Here is a 19,100-nt window from a genome sequence, read left to right on the forward strand (position 1 = left end):
AGACCCCACTGGTCCCAGTACCACCTGTACTTTTCATTATTAACATTCCTCTTCAAAATAGGCCAAACGTCTAGACCTTATTGGGAAGCGAAATTCCCGTTATCCCCTTACTTTCTCTGCAAACTATTTTCAAAGTTTGTTTTAAAACTTTACAAAAAAGAAAAAAAAAATTTTTTTAAGAAATTACTGAGATAAAACATAAGGAATTTCACTCTCATACTATGTTATAGAAGCCCTATATTTCCTTGAATGCACGTTAAATTTACTCAATGAACAAGTATATACCTGAGCATTTCCATAATAAATTATTGTAATCTTCTATAAATTAAAGCAATTTTCTCTCTGTACCATCATGTTACATCAAATAAAGATGGCCCTGTCTATAAGATCTTTAAAAAAGATAAAATAAAACGTCTTCTCTTCTTCAGTAATGGCTTTGATTTTCATTTGAATCTGATTTCCTGAGAAAAATGGTAACCAAGGAACAGTATTGAAGGGAATGTATAGAAGCTGGTTTTACCTGACTCATTACACTGTGAAAATAAAGAACTAGACTAGATATCTATAGGTCATATAAATGTAAAAAATTTCTACCAGACCTGGATTAAATATTAGGTCCGTGAGGGAAGGGAACCACATCTAGTTTGGTCACCTCTGTACCTCTAACACCTGCGAAGTAACCTGCACAAAATGAGTGCTCAGATAATTTCCCCAAGATTGCATAGCTAATAAATGATGGGGGTGAGATCAAACCCAGGGTGAGCTCAGGCCTCCACTTCACCCTTTCTACCCACAGCTTCTTAAATAAAGGAGAACCTTGAGTACAGGTCTCTTTTTTATGCCCGTTGAATTCACTGTAAATCCACAGCCACTTCTCATTCTGGAAGGATGCTTAAATCTACCAGGTTTTAGTTCTCTTTCTCTATTTTAGTTTTAATCTGCAGATGAATTTCTGAAGGTATGAAAATCTTTTTTTTTTTTTTTTATTTCATTGTGTTTCTGCACTGCTGAAACTTGAATTATTGTAATCTTATTCTAGGTCATCAGCCAAACGATAAAGACATGACACAAAATTTCCATGCCTGGTTTACATTTGTGTTCTTGGATCATATCCATGACATGTGAAGGTCAAATGATGTTACATAATACCATTCAAAGAAAGTTCTGAAACAGGTGAAAAGAAAAGGAGGAACTGTAAATCATCTTCTAGCTCATGGTAGCATAAGTGCGCCAAACTTGAAAAGCAGATGACATCGCAGATGGTATAATATAACATTAGAAACACGTGTACTATAAAGATCCCACATTACTATGGCTCATCAACAATAAGTAAATATGAATGCATACATGCACTTCATCAAATGAATTCTAAACTGTTTTTCAGTATTATGTATCAGAGTGTACTTTTAAAGTGGTCCACAAAATACTGGACCAATAGTTAAAAACAAGTTCAATACTAAAAAGAAAAAACAGGGACTTTTCTGGCAGTCCACAGGTTAACGATCTGTGCTTCCAATGCAGGGGGTGTGAGTGTGATTCCTGGTTAGTGGACTAGATCCCACAAGCTTTGAGGTGCAGCCAAAAATTAACAAATCAATCAATTAATTAAAATAAAAATGAAAAGTTTAAAAAAGAAAAGAAAAATAATGTTAAACATGCTTAAAATCGAAGAATCAAATCAAAAGGACAAGTCAAATATGAAAGAAGCAACAGTATCTTCCTATTAGGGCTTCCCAGGTGACTCTAGCGGTAAAGAACCCGCCGGCCAATGCAGGAGATGTAAGAGACACAGCTTCAATCCCTGGGTTGGAAAGATCCCCTGGAGGAGGGCATGGCAACCCACTCCAGTATTCTTGCCTGGGAAATCCCAGAGGAGCCTGGTAGGCTACAGGGGTCGCAAAGAGTGACAGAACTGAAGCGACTTAGCACACATGCATCTTCCTATTATTCAACTCAATAGTGACAATGTAACAAAACAATTTTTAAGATTTAACATTTTTGAATTACGTTGGTTTTGTGATTTTGTCACAATGTGCGAATTTAGTTTCATAAGAAGTTTGCATCTAGTTTATTTTGTACATAATTAAATGAGGTCAATAATAAAATTTTTTGAACAATATTGGGGTTTTAAAAAATTTTTCCCTTTGATAAGTGGCACATTATTCAAGTTTGTGCACTCCTTTTTAGCAAAATACAGGACATTATCACCTCTCTTAAGATGTTAACCAATCACACACAAAGCTAATTCCTTGATTATATACATCTTTGCAAATCTCAACTGAGAATGGGGGTGACAGGACAAGAATTATAGTTTCAAACACTAGATTCACATTCCCCCAAATCAAAAAGGTTAAAAGAATCTTGTAAATGCTATCCACCTCCATAGCCACGAAGACCACTACCTTAAGAAAACTCTATAAATGCAATTCAACCAAGCTTTATCCTCTATTCCATAGGCCCCAGAGGGAATATCTTAAAAATCTGTGCATTTTAGAGTTATGGTACAATGTTTTTTTCAGCAAACAGGCTCATTATTGCTGCAAAATTTACTGTGCTTCCCTGAAAACCCGGATTCCAGTGATATAATAAAAATACAATAATGAGGCCAACCCGTAAGGTAGAAAAAACAGATGAATTCTCAAACCTTAACTAAGAAAATATTTAAAACAACAACAAAAAAGTAAGACAGAAAAGTACCTCCTTCCTGAAGCATTAGTACTGTCACTGCTGATGACAGAAAGGAACTCCAGGACGGACAGGCCACACACAATCAGGTAGAAAGAGACGCCTGCAGCCCCAACCTTCTCATGTTCTGATTCCACAACTCCTGGCTCCAGTTCTTTGGATTCCCCTCTGCTGCTAAATCTCAATCTTGAACAGTGACTTGAGGGCTTATCCAGCCAGGGAGAAACAACTCAAGGGGGTGGCTAGGGTGGGGCTGACAGTGTACATCGCTGGCCTCCCTCCAAATCAAACATTTGCATCAGATGATCACATGTCTCTTCTATTTCTTTTTTAGAAACAACTTGGGAATGATACTTTATTGGTGGTCTTCAAAACTATCAATCCCAGTTAAGTGTTTATCTGCTCTGACCATATTTAGGCCCAAGAGAAAAAAAGTAATTTAAAAGAGATGTAAGAGCCAAACTCATTATTAAGCACATATACATCAAAATCCTAGAAAGCACTGGGATTTCCCACAGATAAGAACATTTGTACCTTTGGTGGGAAAATTATCAAGAAGAATTAACAAAGGGTTCCAACCATAGATAGCTCTTGCTTTTAAGAACATGTCAATAAGACTAGGTATGACGTTCTTCTCATACCTAAAATATTATTTTCCTGGTACTAAAGTATGTTTCTACTGAGTCTGGGGAGATGAGAAGGAGAAAGGGGAGATCGCAAAGAAACAAAATTGAAATTTAGGGTAAGAAAGTTAAGATGCGTTCAACTATTTGGGAACATGGGAAAATCACCACCAGCTATTACATTCTTCACCTAAGCTAACCACTCTCTGTGATGGAAGCCAAGTCCTAACCAACTCAAGAACAACATATAATCAATTCTAGTTTCTTTCCACATTTCTACAGTCCCCAGAGTTTAATCCCAGCTCATTTTATTTTGAAATGACTGTCTCGAATTCAGCAACATCACAATAATATTTTGTCACTATTAGACCCCAGCTCACAGATAATATAATAGCAACAACAGCTCACTTGCAAGAAGCACCTATCAAGCACCTATTAGTCTGTGAGGATTAACTGAGGTGATCCCATTATACAGACCGGGAAACGAAGGCACAGAGAAGCCTTAATTACTTTGTAAAAATTTTAAACTTTTTATTTAAACCCCCATGAGAAGATGGTGGGGTCGGGCTTTGATCCCACTCACACTGACTCCAGAGTTTACTGTAGTCTAAACCTGTATGATCAATAGCCTGAAAGCTCCCAGCTTGTGAAAACTCCATTTACAGAAAACAAATTCATTCTCAACTCAATTGTTTCACTCATCTGAAAATTCTTTATGTTCAATTTACTTAAAATAAGGTGGAGAGGGTTCTTCTGGTCCTATACTCATTTCTACTAAGCAACATATGAATGATTAAAACACAAGAAATCTTGGCTGGACACAGAACTATATGTAGACTAATGATATAAAGTGTTGCCAAGACCCTGGATGGGAGGGGAGTTTGGGAGAGAATGGATACATGTATATGTATGGCTGAATCCCTTTGCTGTTCACTTGAAACTACAACAACATTGTTTATTAATACAAAATAAAAAGTTTAAAATTTTTAAAAAGTAATTAAAAAGAACATCTGGCACATTTCAGTCATACAGAGAACCTGTTGGTAATGAGGATAAGGGACAAATAATGTAGCAAAGGTTAGCAGCGACACTCAGTGACACTTTATTACAAGTTTCTAAATCATAACCTGCTGACCTAAAAATATTCTTTTAAAGCCATTTAATTATACCATTAAAAATAACATACAAATTAATACCTATTAACCCCAACAGATAAAACTACATTATATTACAGACTTGGCTGATACTGGGCAGTTGGAGATCTGAACAAGTATTCATTCTTGCTCCATTTTTGTCCTTTCAAAAAAAAAAAAACTTACAGACAAGCTTCATCAATCATTAAGAGGGCCTGGTTCTGATATTATATGAGCTCTGTCAACCTTAATCAAATCGCTTGCCAGATCGTAGATAAGTAATGACTTGCTTAGGTTAAGCAAGGCCAGAGTCTTCCTTCTGTAGTATATACATCTCCAGAGTGAAAATAAACAGCCTCACACCTCAAACTAGGAGCTGGACTCTGCACTCTTATAACTCAGCTTCTCTCCAGCCCAGGAGGAGGGGCAACATTTGCCTTTAAGTTACCTATTTTTCTTTCTTTCCTTCTTGATCTGCTCATCAAAACTTTTAAACTATCTCATTAAATAGTTTGATCTACAATGAAAGAACACAAGTAATCTATCCTTAATGCTGTAGCATTAGCATTTGTTTTAGCCAATACTATACAATGATATGGGGCTTCCCTGGTGGCTGAGATGGTAGAGAATCTGCCGGCAGGGCAGGAGACCTGGGTTTGATCCCCGGGTGGGGAAGATCTCCTGCAGAAGGGAATAGCTACTCACTCCAGTATTCTTGCCTGGAGAATTGCATGGACAGAGGAGCCAGGCGGGCTACAGTCCATGAGGCTGCAAAAGAGTCTGACACAGCTGAGTGACTAGCACTTTCACTTTCTTTCATACAATGATATAAAACAGAAAACAAATAGCTAATAATTGGGAGGCAGGCTCAAGAGGTAGGGGATACATATATATATTTATGATTGATTCAAATTATTGTACAGCAGAAACCAATACAATATGGCAAAGCAATTAACCTCCAATTAAAAATAAATTTAAAAAGAAAAGAAACAGTTAATGATTGACAAAAGAAATATGAGAAGAATCACTTAAAGTTACAAAGTTTGTATTCATTTTCTAACATATCCAAGAAACAGAAAGATTAAGCACTGACCTCATTTGTCACGCTCAGAATACAGGGTTACCATGGAACAAATGTTAAGAAAAAGAGCATTCAATTTGATTTGATATTTATTCCACAAGCAAAAATGTATATGTAAAATGAGATTTATTTCTAAAAGCCCCCTTTGCTATTTTCCTTACTGGGCATGTAACTGGAAAGGGCTTTCAAACTTCATTTTCAGCTGGAATATGCCATTAAAGAATTTCTAAGAATCCAGGTACCTGCTCTAAAAAAAATGTGTTGGAAAATAAGGATCCCTGTCGCCGGGGGTTGGGGGGGGGAACCTCTTTAAAGAGGAAAGAGCAAAGAAATAAAATAAAGAGGAAAGACCTTAAAAAAATACAAAACACCTGGGAGTCAATTTTACCTTGGGCAAAATTTACTTCACTATCTCAGTATCTTCCATTAGGTCAATAGAACCTAGGATGCAGTTTGTGGTTTACAAATGTCAAAGACAATAAACAAGAAACTTCCTGGCAGTCAAGTGTTTAGGACTCAGTACTTTCACTGCAGGGCGCCAGCGTTCCACCCTTGGTGGGGAAACTGAGATCCCATGAGCAACCAAAAACAACAACAAAACCTTAAAATTTAACTATTTTATTGTATTCCCAATCAGACAAATGTGCACTTGTAATCTAAATTAAGCTTAAAAACAAAGACCACAGTTTCAAATAATCTCCTCTTCCAACATTAGAGATATTTTAACCCAACTTTGAACTACATTAAAAACTCTTGTGTGTGAAACCAATGCTCAATCTTTATTTTCCTCATGACTTTCCTTCTTATGAAAACTTTACTATTTCATACATTATTGCAAACAGGGGAGGAAAAAAAAAACTTTTAAAACACTCTGCAAAGTACAAAGGACTCTATAGAATTATTTAAGAAATAACGACCATTAGAAATAGAGGGTAGGAGACAAATATTCTGTAAATAGAATGAAAAGAACCACAGGACAGGGGTCTAGCTGAACTAGCAATTCCTCAGCACAGAGCTGCGTGAGCAGAAAGGGTCCTGGTTCTACCCAACCTGTCTGTGCGCGGTGTCAGGACCATCTTTCGCTTCCCAGTCCTCTGGAAGCATCATTCTGATAAGTCTGTAGGGCACTCATTCAATCAAGGCCCCTGGCATAGCCAAAGCAATACTTTGCTCCTTTGTCACAGCACTGTTTATTGTTAAACTGCCCAAGTATTCCTGAAGTACCCATCCCTCTAGATGATTCAGGCACAAAAGATGCCAGTATTTCTCAGTAAATTAGAAAGAACTTTTAAAGCAAATGGGGACTGTTTGTCTAGGAAATGGCAAGTGAATGGATTCTTTCTCCAGAAAACTCACATTTCAACATGAAGGGGGAAAAAAATCTTAATTGCACAAATGAAAAACTCAGAACTCAATCTCTCATTCTTGATTTTGAAGGCCTCAGGAGTTCAGTACATGGTGTCTGTTAATTTGATTCCATGCCCAACTGACATCTACAGTCACAACTCATTAATTATTCAGTATATGTGTACAACTCCGAGCTGAGAAAACATGGATCTGATCAAGGGTTGTCTTTGTTCTACAGGGTCAATTGTTTCCTATCTTTTTCCTAATAATCTGCCTATCTGGAAGACAAAATCTTCAAATAAGTAAAACATTGACAATTTTTCTTTAAAACAATTTCTACTGTTACTTTCCTGTGGGGTAGGATACAACCTGGACTTATACTAAGCTTATATTTAGAAACTCACTTGGGGAGTTAGCTATAAGACCTTATTAACATTAACAAGATGTATTGAGTCAAATCCCTGAGCTAAAATTTATTTGATGCTGCAAAAAATAGATTATCAAATCTCTGCACAAGCTGTATTGTTTATGATTAAAAATCCCACCGCGGCTGCAGTCACAGTGACAAACATAAAATTATTTTAGGGCCTAACCACGGTGACAACAGCTCTTTTAAAATGCATCCTCGAACACAAAAGAATAACCAACAATGACAATTTCATTCGCTAACCTAACAGGAGACCACAGTTAACAACCCATCTTAGAATGATTCAAAATTGGCTTTAGTCAGCCATGAGGCTTAAAAAAAAACAACTTTGGCTCTAAAGTGTATGATGAAAATTCTATGAAAGGCGTTTATATGGGTCTACAGTCAAAACATGAATAACTTAATAACTAGAGCTTGGAATTAGGGATTCAGAGTAGAAGTTTGATCTGTTTTTGTTTTACTCTCAAAAAGGACTTGACCACAGTAAAGGAAGTGTGCCTAATATTCAATAAATAGAAATCAAAGAACTGATTTAGAGGTTAGGACCAATTCTAATCAGATTATAATATGACTTGAAAATATGTTCTTCAGGAGTAAAAATGCAGAATTAGGTCTAAAATCGAATCCATCCATACTATAATCCTTCTTACTGTAAAACAAAACGTGTAATTTCATTTTGGAAGACCATCTAAGACTTAATGGAAGAAACAATAAAATGACCTGGTTTAAAAAACTGATCAGAATAGGAGAACCCACATGGTAATTTACGGACACAACACAGTGGTAAGACCAGTGTGGTTCTACTTGGGCGCTTTAATAATCTATTAAGAAACATAAAACTATTTTCCCAGGATTCAGCAGTCCCAAGATCTACTGGAACAACTGTTCAGATGCATGGAAACCAATTTGAAATCCTGGTGCATCAGTTGTCATTAAATCATGCCAATATCTAAAAGTCTAATTAGCCTAATTTCAAGAGTGAACAGGGTAATATAGGCAGGGGGAAACACTAGATTCAAACAATGTTACTCTATTGGTATTTATAAAGAGGAATAAACAGCACAAGTCTGACACAATCCCACTCATAATCAAATTTAGACATTCCCCCTCATATGACCATTTCAACAGCTAATTATCAAACTTTTTCAATATATTGAAAGCTATGTAACATCAAATAATGAAGCTTAACTCCACTTCATAGAGGGGGATTCTTCATACCTACTTTCATAACTTCACACTCACCAATCTAGGAGGAAGTTTAAACCACTGAAACAGAGGTAAGTGAAAAGCAGTATATCCGTTCCAGCTAAAGCTATGTTCACTCCTTCTTATTGCCTGTTATTCACTGTGCTAGTTTGTTGCACACACACCCTGAGGCTAAAACCATGAAAATAAGCCAAAATAAATGGGCAAGAAAAATCTTATCCCTAGCTTATGATGCTATTTTTCTTTTTATTGGAATACAAGAGGCTGCCAAGTTCTGATGTCACTACAGTAATTTCATGGCCTGATAAAAGTAGTATTTTATCCATTAGACATTCGTCCCCTTTGCCAATTTCACCTCCAACCAGGCAGTGTATGCAATTACTCACTGAAAAGATTTCAAATGATAGTAAAAGAGAAAATACTAATTACTGTTATTCTGATACCTAAAAAGCCAATAACTGTCAGAAATTTCCCTGGCAAGAGACAGAAGGCAGAATGTACTTTTTAGTGCCAGAAATCCAGGAAAACTCCCCTAATACTATGTATTAAAAAAACAGACTATCTGACATCAGCTCTCTGAGCACAAAATAACAGCACAGAACAAAAATAAACATCTTAAATACGTAAAGTGTTTGACAAGCATTCCAGTGATAATGTGATGATAGAAGTCCTAATATCTTTAACATTTAACTTTTTTTTTATCCAAAGCTTTCTTTTAATCATAATTACACACTTCTGCCCTTAAAAATCTAGTGGGATCAGTGACCCTGCATGTCTCTGGGATTTCCCAGACAAGAATACAGGAGTGGGTTGACATTTCCTTCTCCAGGCAATCTTCTGGACACAGGTATCGAATCCTCTTGTGTCTCTTGCACTGGCAGGCAGGTTCTTTACCACTGAACCATCTGGGAAGCCTTGTAATTCTCTGTAGGAGTGAGTCAGTAACTTGGCCAGTGGTGGAGCTTCAAGTAAACTCAGGTGTGTACCTACCTAAAAAGGTAGCAGATACTTGTAAAGTGTTCTCATTTCTGCTAATGATATACTTAGAATACTGGAAAGGGCCCCGTTTTCTAAGTAGAAAAGAATATTTGACATTTACTTGTTACTGATAAACTAAATTACATTTAAAGTGAAAGGGTCAACAAGAAGAGGCAGTCCTCAACTTTAAACTAGGGCTGGTTTGAGAAATTTTATTTATCCAATGGTTGTGTGGAACTCTACACATTTTTTCCCTCCAAAATTATGCACAGTTGGCCCCCACCTTATCCATGGGGGATATATTCCAAGGCCCCTAGTGAATGTCTGAAGCTGTGGATAGTACTGAACCCTATTTATACTGTGTTTTTCCTATACATACATATCTATGATAAAGCTGAATGTATAAATTAGGCACAGTAAGAGATTAATGATAAAATAGAGCAATTTAACAATATGCTATAATAAAAGTTATATGAATGTGGTCTCTCTCTCTCAAAATTTTGCACTATTGTAAATATTGCTCTTATGATGATGATGGTAGGAGGTGACCAAGTGCCCACCCAGATGTGATGAAGTGAGGTGAGTAACAGGTATTGTGATGTAGCATTAAGCTAGTACTGACCTTCTGGCAACATGTCAGAAGGACGATCACCAGCTCCTGATAACCCTGGATCACCCAGGTGTGACGAAGTGAATGGCTGGATGTCAGCGGCAGGACAACACCGAAGGTTTGGGGCTCTTGGGTGGTGGCGGTGGGGGGGAAGGATTTCATTACACTACTGAGAACAGCATACAACTTACAACCTATGAATCATTTATTTCTGGAACTTTCCATGTAATATTTTTGGACTGTGATAGATCCCAGGGAAATGAAACTGCAGCAAGTGATCCCTGGGGTAAGGGGGGACTATTGAACGTGGTGGTTAAGTAGCACGGCCCCCTCAGGAGAGCCCGTCTCATGGGCTCATACTGAAAAGGCCTTTGGGGGTCATGAGGTCCCAACTCTCACCCAAGGAAGAGATTTCTTCTGCAGCATCTTTTGCAAACGCCACTACAACATGTCTAGCAACAAGGAGCTCACACCCTTTAAAGGAGCATTTTCTGTCCTGAGGCAGCTTTATTTGTCAATAGTTCTTCTTTTGAAACAAAATCTGCATCTTTCAAGTGCCCCTCTGGGACAAAAGATGACTCATATATCACTATTTCAACTCTCCCCACCCCCAGTGAAATCTTGGCTGCTGGGGTTCTGATTTAAGAGAAAAGGGGACCACTTGCCCCCTGTAGTCCAAAGGAACCCATCCTATACACAGCTGTATGTGAAGATGGACCTGGTGTCGAGGCACTATGAAAAAGAAGATTTAATAAAATTACAAACATTGAAAAAGACAATGTCTCTGGAGAAAGAAGTGGCTTTCTCCAGCAGAACACCCAGAAAATGCTTCATCAACATTTCCAAGAGCAGAAACACACACTATTAACCTCAGCTGCAGCCCCTTCCAAAATTTAAAAACAAAAACCACACTTCTGATTCATCCACATCATCTGGTATTCTTATTTCACTGTTTGGTGAAATCAATTTTACTTATTTTGTAGTAGGGAATTCCAACAATACAAATAGAAATTCCAAACATATAGGCAGAGACTGACAGCAACTGTTAGAACGTTAGTGACTAAAATTCTTCCTGATACAAGTGTGAGGTTCCATTCTTCAAAATTTTCCTGCAGTATAACAATATCCTTGCTCCATTTTCTTCCATTATGGGTGGATTTTTTTTTTTTTTTAATGAATCCACTGTGTTGTTTCGCTTTCTCCAAAGAGAATATGATGCTCATGCTGAGCTAGTTATTGCTTTTCTAGAATGCACCATGCTAAGTATTGATTTTGACATTAAATCCTAAGCATGAACATTATTAGCTATCTTAGATGGTCCTTAATTTGAGGCTCCCTCTCTCCCTTTCTAAACACACACACAAATTAAGGCAGTTATCAAAGGATTTGGTTCATGGAACTGTCACTGAAGGTGACAGAACCTTCAACCCAACTTCATGTACAAATTTAAGGTCTTTCTAAGATAGTGACTAGGATCTAATGACTGAGGAAGAGATGTTATTTTCTTGTTTTCCCAATAACCACACACCTAATGTGCCAATAAAATGAACTACTATGGATTTCAGAACAGGCAAAAGATGCAAAAACAATTGGAAAAGCATGAATTCCTGCCATACACAGTAATAGAGATGGCTCTCAGACATAAGGAGCAGTGCAAGAAACCAGATATAAAGAATATTTATCATGTGAGTCTATTTTTATAAAGTTCAGGAACAGGCAAAACTCACGTATGGTTGAGACTAGTCAAAATAGCTGTCCTCGGCTAGGGGCGGCAGACAAGTCCGTGAAGGGGCACCAGGGCACCTTCCAAGATGAAGAAATGTCCTACATCTTGATCTGGGTAATGGTTACCACACATGTGCATATATAAAACTTCATCTGGCTGTTCGCTCAGTATACATTAACTGTACACTTGTGTACATTTTTCTATTATACCTCAAAGTGGGGGGGGGGAATGCAACATTGTTTCCAAGTGCCTTTTAAGTCTCAGTTGCAAAACGAAAAGAACTGTAGCATACTGAAGCTAGAGCAATTCCATGTGCCCCCACTATTACTAACTTTGGAGAATTCCTCATTATTTAATCTTCAAAAGAAATCACTTCTGGATCAAAGTAACAGACTAACGTGTACAGGAGGAGTTACCTAAAATAGCAGCTAACATTCATAGAGGTCTTACTATATGCCAAGTGCTTTACTTTCAGTATCTCACGTAAACTCCAAAACAATGCTAACAGTTACTACTGTGATTAGCCCCATTTTAGGGATGAGGAAATCAAGGCTTAGATCAAAATCACTTTCCCAACTCACACAAATAAAAACAGATGAGCTAATTTATGACAAGAATGGTTGAAAAGCAAGCTGTATGTCAGCTTCTTAATTCTGTTTACATAAGAGCAATATAAAAATATTGTAACCAAATGTAAGCAGAATACATCTCAGTTCAGTAACATAACCTGTGCATTTCCCCCCCCTCTCAAGTAGTATGGAACTTCACAGTTTCTTAACTCTATGGTTAAAAGCACAGCCCTGGTTCTCAAGAACTGAAGTCCTGACTCACATTCCAACTGACAGGTAGTAAAACAAAATCTGCTTTGGGATAGTTTTTATTATCTCTGGCCATCAAAATACACCACACAGCAAAGTTCCTAAAAACTGTGAAAAGAGAGGGGCCCAATGCTAACTTTAGTGTTTACTTCCATTCATTCGAGTCTTTTCAATCTGACCATACTAGTAGAATGCAAGCCCAGGAAGAAGGTAGAAAAAAAAAGTTAAACATATTCTCTAAAAGACTTCATTTTTTAAACACTTAGTGTTAAACATTTAGGAGGCTCTAGTAGAGGACTACACAGGAATCGGATGGGGAAATCTGTGACACACAACAAGATTTTAATCAGAAACAAAATCTATCAAATTAACCATCAAATAGGCTACTGCTCTCTGCTCTAGGTGAAAGCTACAAGCGCTGGAATTCACACTCATTTTTAAATATTCTTGGAAGATGAAAATCAATTAAGTAGAATGCCCAAGATTCAGAACTGCTCTTCCTTGAAAAACACACAAGGAACAAACCAGGCTCATAGTCTGAAGAGCGTCTGTATTCAAAACTCATTCAGGGGAGGGGAAGAAGGGTGGGGTGAGGGTTGGGGAGGGGGTGGAGTGGACAGACATGCTGATGTTTCTCAAAAATTTTGCTCCAAAGATTTTACAGAATATTTATGACAGATATATTTTCATTTATTTGTGGTTGCTGGCAAGTGTGCAAAGCGATGCCTTAAAAAATCCTAGCAATCAGAATTCTTCAAAAGACAACAGAAGAGAGAGACATATCCTGCACGAAGGTAAATGTTGTGATAATAATGTTACAAAAACACAATAAAAGTCATATAAAAACAAGACAGCAAACTCAAATATGCCTATTCAAACAAGCATTTCATCTCTGCAAAACACTCTGCTTCACAGAAAAGTCTGATTCTGCTCTTGGCTGAAAAAGTTATTAAAACAATAAAGCGGCCCTTACAGGCGAGACCGAACTGTACCATGATTTTACATAGTTATCAAAAGATCATTCAGAGAAAACTTACCAGGTCTGCAACGTGTATATGCTTGTGCTTCGGAGGGAAAGCAGAAAAGTGACTTTCTGTACTTACAGTGGCGTGCACTTCAGGGTAAAGATGCATCACCACAGTCGTGCTGGTAAGAAAGTCCTGGCCAGCAATCTGCCTATGGGTTGGGCTCTTCTCTTACAAGATAAGCTGTTAAATCCTGCCTTGATTTTAGATCCGCTAACATATGGAGTCTTCTAACGTAGCCTCTCTCCGTCCCCACGCCCACCACCACCCCCCCATCACCACTCGGCCCCCCTCCCTCTCCACACACACACACACACACACACACAAAAAAGGCACTGCAGGGCAGAAATTCCTCAGGTGCTCGCTAATGGAATTCCCAGGGTCTTGGAGCCGCTTCGGGGATCAAGAGATCTCATCGCCCCTGCTGGGGTAAGGAGCAGCAAGTCTGTTCCATTTAATCAAATACAGAATGAATTTTCAGCTCTATTCACTAGCTTGTCTCCAGGGCTCTCAAAAGGCACCAGGCAGCTAGAATCACACACATGTGGCTCTTTTAGGCAAGTATAATTAGTTTGATTTTAAAAAGCCACATTAATAATATCACCTCAGGACCATTATTCAGGGGACAGATGACAATGATACTGTATGTTTTAAGCCTGACAATGGGGGAAAGGGCACAGACAATGAGGGAGAACTTGAAGGATTAAAAAAAAAACCAACAAACCAGTTTTTCATTTAATTGTAATCCAATATATTTAAAGTGAAATTAAATATATCCCATATACTATCTCTTCATTGTAACTGAGGAGAGTCAAGCTCTCCTTTCTATTCTCCTGAAAAATGAGTCAGTACCATATACACAACATTTATAAATGGAGTGCTTATAAATCAATGAAATGTTTACGTATAATGTAAAATTTTAAATACAAACAATAAAGCATTCTCTAATTCACATTAATAAAATTTCTTGAAAAAAGCACCCATCAAAACTCACATTAAATCAAGTCCTTCAGAGCAATCTATTTAGCAACCAGACTCCAAATTTCCTTTCTAATCTAATTAGCTTCTATTAAGTAGTAAGATCATATGTCTATAGAAAGACTATCCCTAGACGTCAAGGCTTCCCTTCTGATGTGTTGCCTTAGCTACAGTAGAAATGCTAACTACAAGGCAATAGCTAATGTAACAATGTGTTAAAAAATAACAAATTTTTCACTTAATCGTTTTAAATTTCCAATCTCCAGCCCAATTTTGTTACAATAAGGCTTCATTCTTGAGATAATTTATCCAGTATTTTACTTAAAAACAGTACCAATTCACTTACAAACAGTACCGATTTCAAGTCCAAACGTCTGCATAAGAAACATTTCTAAAGAAGCAACATTATACTTCGACTTCCATTTTGACAAAAACATACATGAAATCATCTAGAAAGTCACAAAAGCATAATGGCAAAAGTGAGAAAAGAAAAAGAAAGCATGAGAACTGGTCAAGTTTTACCTGAAATTCTTGGAGCCCAGCCCTATGGCAGAAGTTCTTACTCCAACATAAAGACTTCCTCTTTACATATACCTTAGAGATGGGAGGGTGGGGGGTTGTCCTATCTTAAAATGAACTTAGTTCCTTCCATACACAGTCAAGCCACCTGCAAAGAAACGAGTAACACGGATTTAGAAGCCAACCTACATGAGGTAGATCTGTATGCTCCAAGTCCTAAAGGTTCTCTGTGCTTCCTGGCTGGAGGGTCAGAGCTGTTTAAGTACTTTCCACAGAAGAGGAGGCTGATGAGAACCATGGCAATCAATCAAGGCGTCCCAAGTGAGTTACTACACAAACAATAGCACAGTACCTCTAGTAACTGATTTTCCTGGTTGACTAAACTATTCAAACAAAGACAGATTTCCCAAATACTATATCCGAGTTTTTGCATGAAAGTTAAACAATATACACATGTGTGTGTGTGTGTGTGTGTGCGTTTTACAGAAATATAAATGTTTCTGCTCCACACGCTGCCAAACACACACCCAGGGCACGTCTTTACGAAATGAAACAGGTTTTCTCCATCCTTCTCATATAACTTAGAGTATGAGGCAGTTTATTTCCACATGTGCAAAACAGAAACTACAGTATTTGGTGCCTCTCTGGGTTCCTAAGAATGCTTTCTAGTTAAGCACTCATTTAAATTTTCCAGAAATTTTCTAGAGGTCGCTTTCATCTTGTTCTAAAAGTTGAACTACTCCCACATTCTCAGCTAAAATAGACTACCCCCCAAAAAAATGATCTATAAAATATAATAGACTGTTTAGAATTGTACTGAGAATAAACCTGTTTCATGCTCCAGTCCCCTCCCACCCTCTCCTACCAGACACAGTCCACTAGTTATGCCAAGAGTCAGCTGGAAAGTCTGCAGCTTGTGGCATCAGGGAGGCAAGGAAGGAGAATTGGCCTTGTTCACCTTTACTGGCCACTGGCCTGAGACTGTATCTCATGTTTCCTTTAGTCCAGTCTTCTGTTTCTCAAGGTGTCTGATTTAAGGACACAGAGGTTAATGAGATTCCCTCAATTCTAGATGCCAACTTGGAAGGCAGCCTGCCCTTCAGGCACCTGCCACCCTCTGGAGTCTGAACTGGGAAAAACAGGCATTCTGGAGAAATCTCTTTTTGGAGAGCCTTCCACCTGATTTGGTGGGCTGGGGAGAACAATGAAGGGAAGGGCGAGAGAGGCTCTCTAGCCCCTCGGTGATTTATTACTGAAATTCCTAGATGTGGAGAGAATGCAACAAAGGTCTGGAAGCTGCAGAATAAAATAAATAGCGGGCTGTAATGTATTTAGCAAATGATAATGCAATCCACAGAATGCTTTAGAGAGGAGAAGGAAAAAATACGCTCCCTGGGGCTGGGAAGTCACTGAGTCTGTGAAGGCAGAGAAAGATACATTGTGCAGGAAATTTCTCTTGATTCTCCCTACACATAAATCACTGTCTCTCTCGGGCGCTCCGCGGGGATGGAGGTTGAGAGAGGCGAGAGATCCGGCTCCCTTGGGAAAACGATCCGGCGCCCCTTGCACCCCGCTATGCTTCATCTCACCTGCCCCAGCGGATCATTGTCAAAGAGATTGCATCGTGTCACTGACACCTCACCCCGCCTCCTCCACGAGGTGGCTGAGTCCCCAGGACCGGGAACCTAGGAGCTCCCCGCTGCGCATCCTTCAGTTACCCTTCCCAGACCCCGCACGCAGCCTGAACCCCCAGCCCCTCCCGGGCAGCCCGCTCTCCCGGACCTCCAGCTCCCAAGCCTCGTGGCGCCCAAGCCCGGTGTCCCCAGGCCATCCCTCCCGCCCACCCTTAGGTGCGACCCCACCCCCGCACCTCTCAGCGGGGCTGGCTAAGCCCCCAGACCTCCTGCGCGGCAGCCGGCTCCGAAAGCCACCCCCAGGTCATCCCCCGCGCGCTGGCGGCGGCTACGGCGGCGGCGGCGGCTGCGATCCGAACGGGCCCCTCCATGCACCGGGCAGGGCAGCGGGAGGGCGCGGCGCCTCGCACGCCGGGGCGGGGGGCGCGGGGGCGGGCGGCGCGGGGTCCCGATCTCCTCGCACCAAGCCGCGCGAGCCGGGCACTCGGGACTCAGGGGAGGGGAGGCGGGGGTGGGTGGGCGGAGTCACCGGGGCGCGCCCCCGCGGCCGCGCTCCTCCCCGCCAAGGCGCGCGGGCGCGTCACCCGGCGGGCGCAGCGCCAGCGAACAGCACGCGAGGAGCGGGAGGAGGGAACCCGGCCGCGGAGGCCGCAGCTCCCCGCCGGCCCGCGCCCCGCCGCAGGGTGCGCGCGCAGCCTGCCAGATCAGCGGCGGGGGGACGGGCCGTACCAACGAGCGCGGGGGGGGAGTGCTCTCCGGCAGGCCCTTCTCCCTGTCCCACTCTTGCTTGCGCTACAAGGGCGCCCCCCCAGGAAAGGAGAGGAAAGTCTCTGCTTTGGTTTAGGATGGGGAGGATGAGCTGCCTTAGCAATGCTCGGAGTTTCCCATAATGCCTGCACTCCCTCCCCCCTCACCTTTACTTCCCCGGGAGAGGCGGCCTTTGGGGCGGCCCACTTCTGGGCTCGAGCACGAGCTCTTCTGGCTTACTCGGTCCCCGGTTTCCCCGCCCAGGCCCCGCCCCTCATCCCTCCACCTAAGTCGTCTGCGGAGCCAGCCAGTCCATCCCTTCTCTCAGCTCCTACCTAGTGTCTGCCTTATGGCTCCGGCTTCCCGCCGCTTTTGGTTCCTTCGCCTTTGCCCCACGTTTAGTATTTAGATTCTTAGGCGGTGAATCTTCCTCGGGTTCACCGGTTTTCCCGCTCTGCCTTCACATACACGCAGGCAGGTAACAAAACTTCCCAGAGACTAGGAGAGGCTCAGCGTGGTCTTGCAACCACCTCGGCCTTTGGCCCCAGAGTCTTTCCAGCTTGTCCTTTGGACGTGCCCCAACTGATCTGATTTCGCTGAACTTCAGTTGTTCAAACAGAAAAGGGGGAAATAATTTCTACTGTATTTAAAAGGTTGTTGTGAAGCATGAGTATGATACTTAGCGGAAAGCACCTGCCACAGCATGGGCATTCGAGGATTGTGACCTCTATATATTAATAATAATAATAGCAGTTAATTTTTACCATCATCGTCACTTACTATTTAACTACAAAAAAGAGCTCTAATGATACTTGGAGTTCAAAAACACTCAGTTCGGAACATCAGGAGAAACATGACGTTCCTTACCTTCCATGGGATTGCAAAGAGTCACGTGACTGAGCGACTTTCACTTCACTACCTTCTTAATTGAATTTCACATGCAAAGGCTATGAAAGTGTGGTGGTGTTCAGACAGTTTAGTTTTTTTACTTTAGCTACATCCAGGGTCTTTATGAACGCATCGGGTCCTAAGAAAGTCAGTATAGGAGAGGGAAAAAAGAACTCTACTTCTTTGTTCTCTTGTTTCATTTTTTACTTATTCAAACCGAGTCTGTATGTTATTAACTTAAAGGTATGTTACATGATTTTTTCAATCAGTAAATAAGATGCCCTGTAAACAGTGAAGGTTTATTTGAACTGAGGGTTTTGTATGAACGAAATCTGCAGGTTTCTTGCAGCACTCTGTAAGGATCCCATAGCAGTTCCTCTACAGACTTTTGAGGGTTCTCTCCTGGAGCCTCATTGATGCTGGGCTTTCCCAGGACTCATAGTGCCCTTTGAATATCAGTATACCTATTTGAGGCACTAGTGGTAAAGAACCCACCTGCCAATGCAGGAGATTTAAGAGAGGCAGGCTCAATTCACAGGGGGTTTGGTTCTTGGGTTGGGAAGATCCTCTGGGAGGAAAACATGGCAACCCACTCCAGTATTCTTGCCTGGAGAATCTCATGGACAGAGGAGCCTGGTGGGCTACAGTCCATAGGGTCGCAAAGAGTCAGACATG

General features: G+C 40.5%; 1 protein-coding gene across 6 annotated transcripts in view; it reads right to left on the bottom strand.

The window, feature by feature from the left end:
* CDON (cell adhesion associated, oncogene regulated) overlaps positions 1 to 17,299 on the bottom strand; it is a 97,108-nt gene extending 79,809 nt beyond the window's left edge. For 3 of the 6 annotated variants that reach the window (XR_011484347.1, XR_011484346.1, XR_011484345.1), the window contains exons 1-2: positions 17,027 to 17,299; positions 15,160 to 15,304 (exon numbers count right to left, since the gene is read on the bottom strand). The gene's annotated coding sequence lies outside the window, so the exon portion shown is untranslated. Of the gene's footprint in view, positions 1 to 15,159; positions 15,305 to 15,345; positions 15,382 to 17,026 lie in introns of those variants that run through there. The other 3 variants (XM_070457368.1, XM_070457366.1, XM_070457367.1) reach the window with 3 other exon arrangements.
* Between the last annotated feature and the right edge of the window lie 1,801 nt (positions 17,300 to 19,100).

The sequence above is a fragment of the Odocoileus virginianus genome, chromosome 28, assembly GCF_023699985.2.
Source record: "Odocoileus virginianus isolate 20LAN1187 ecotype Illinois chromosome 28, Ovbor_1.2, whole genome shotgun sequence".
In the NCBI taxonomy this organism is placed as follows: Eukaryota; Metazoa; Chordata; class Mammalia; order Artiodactyla; family Cervidae; genus Odocoileus; species Odocoileus virginianus.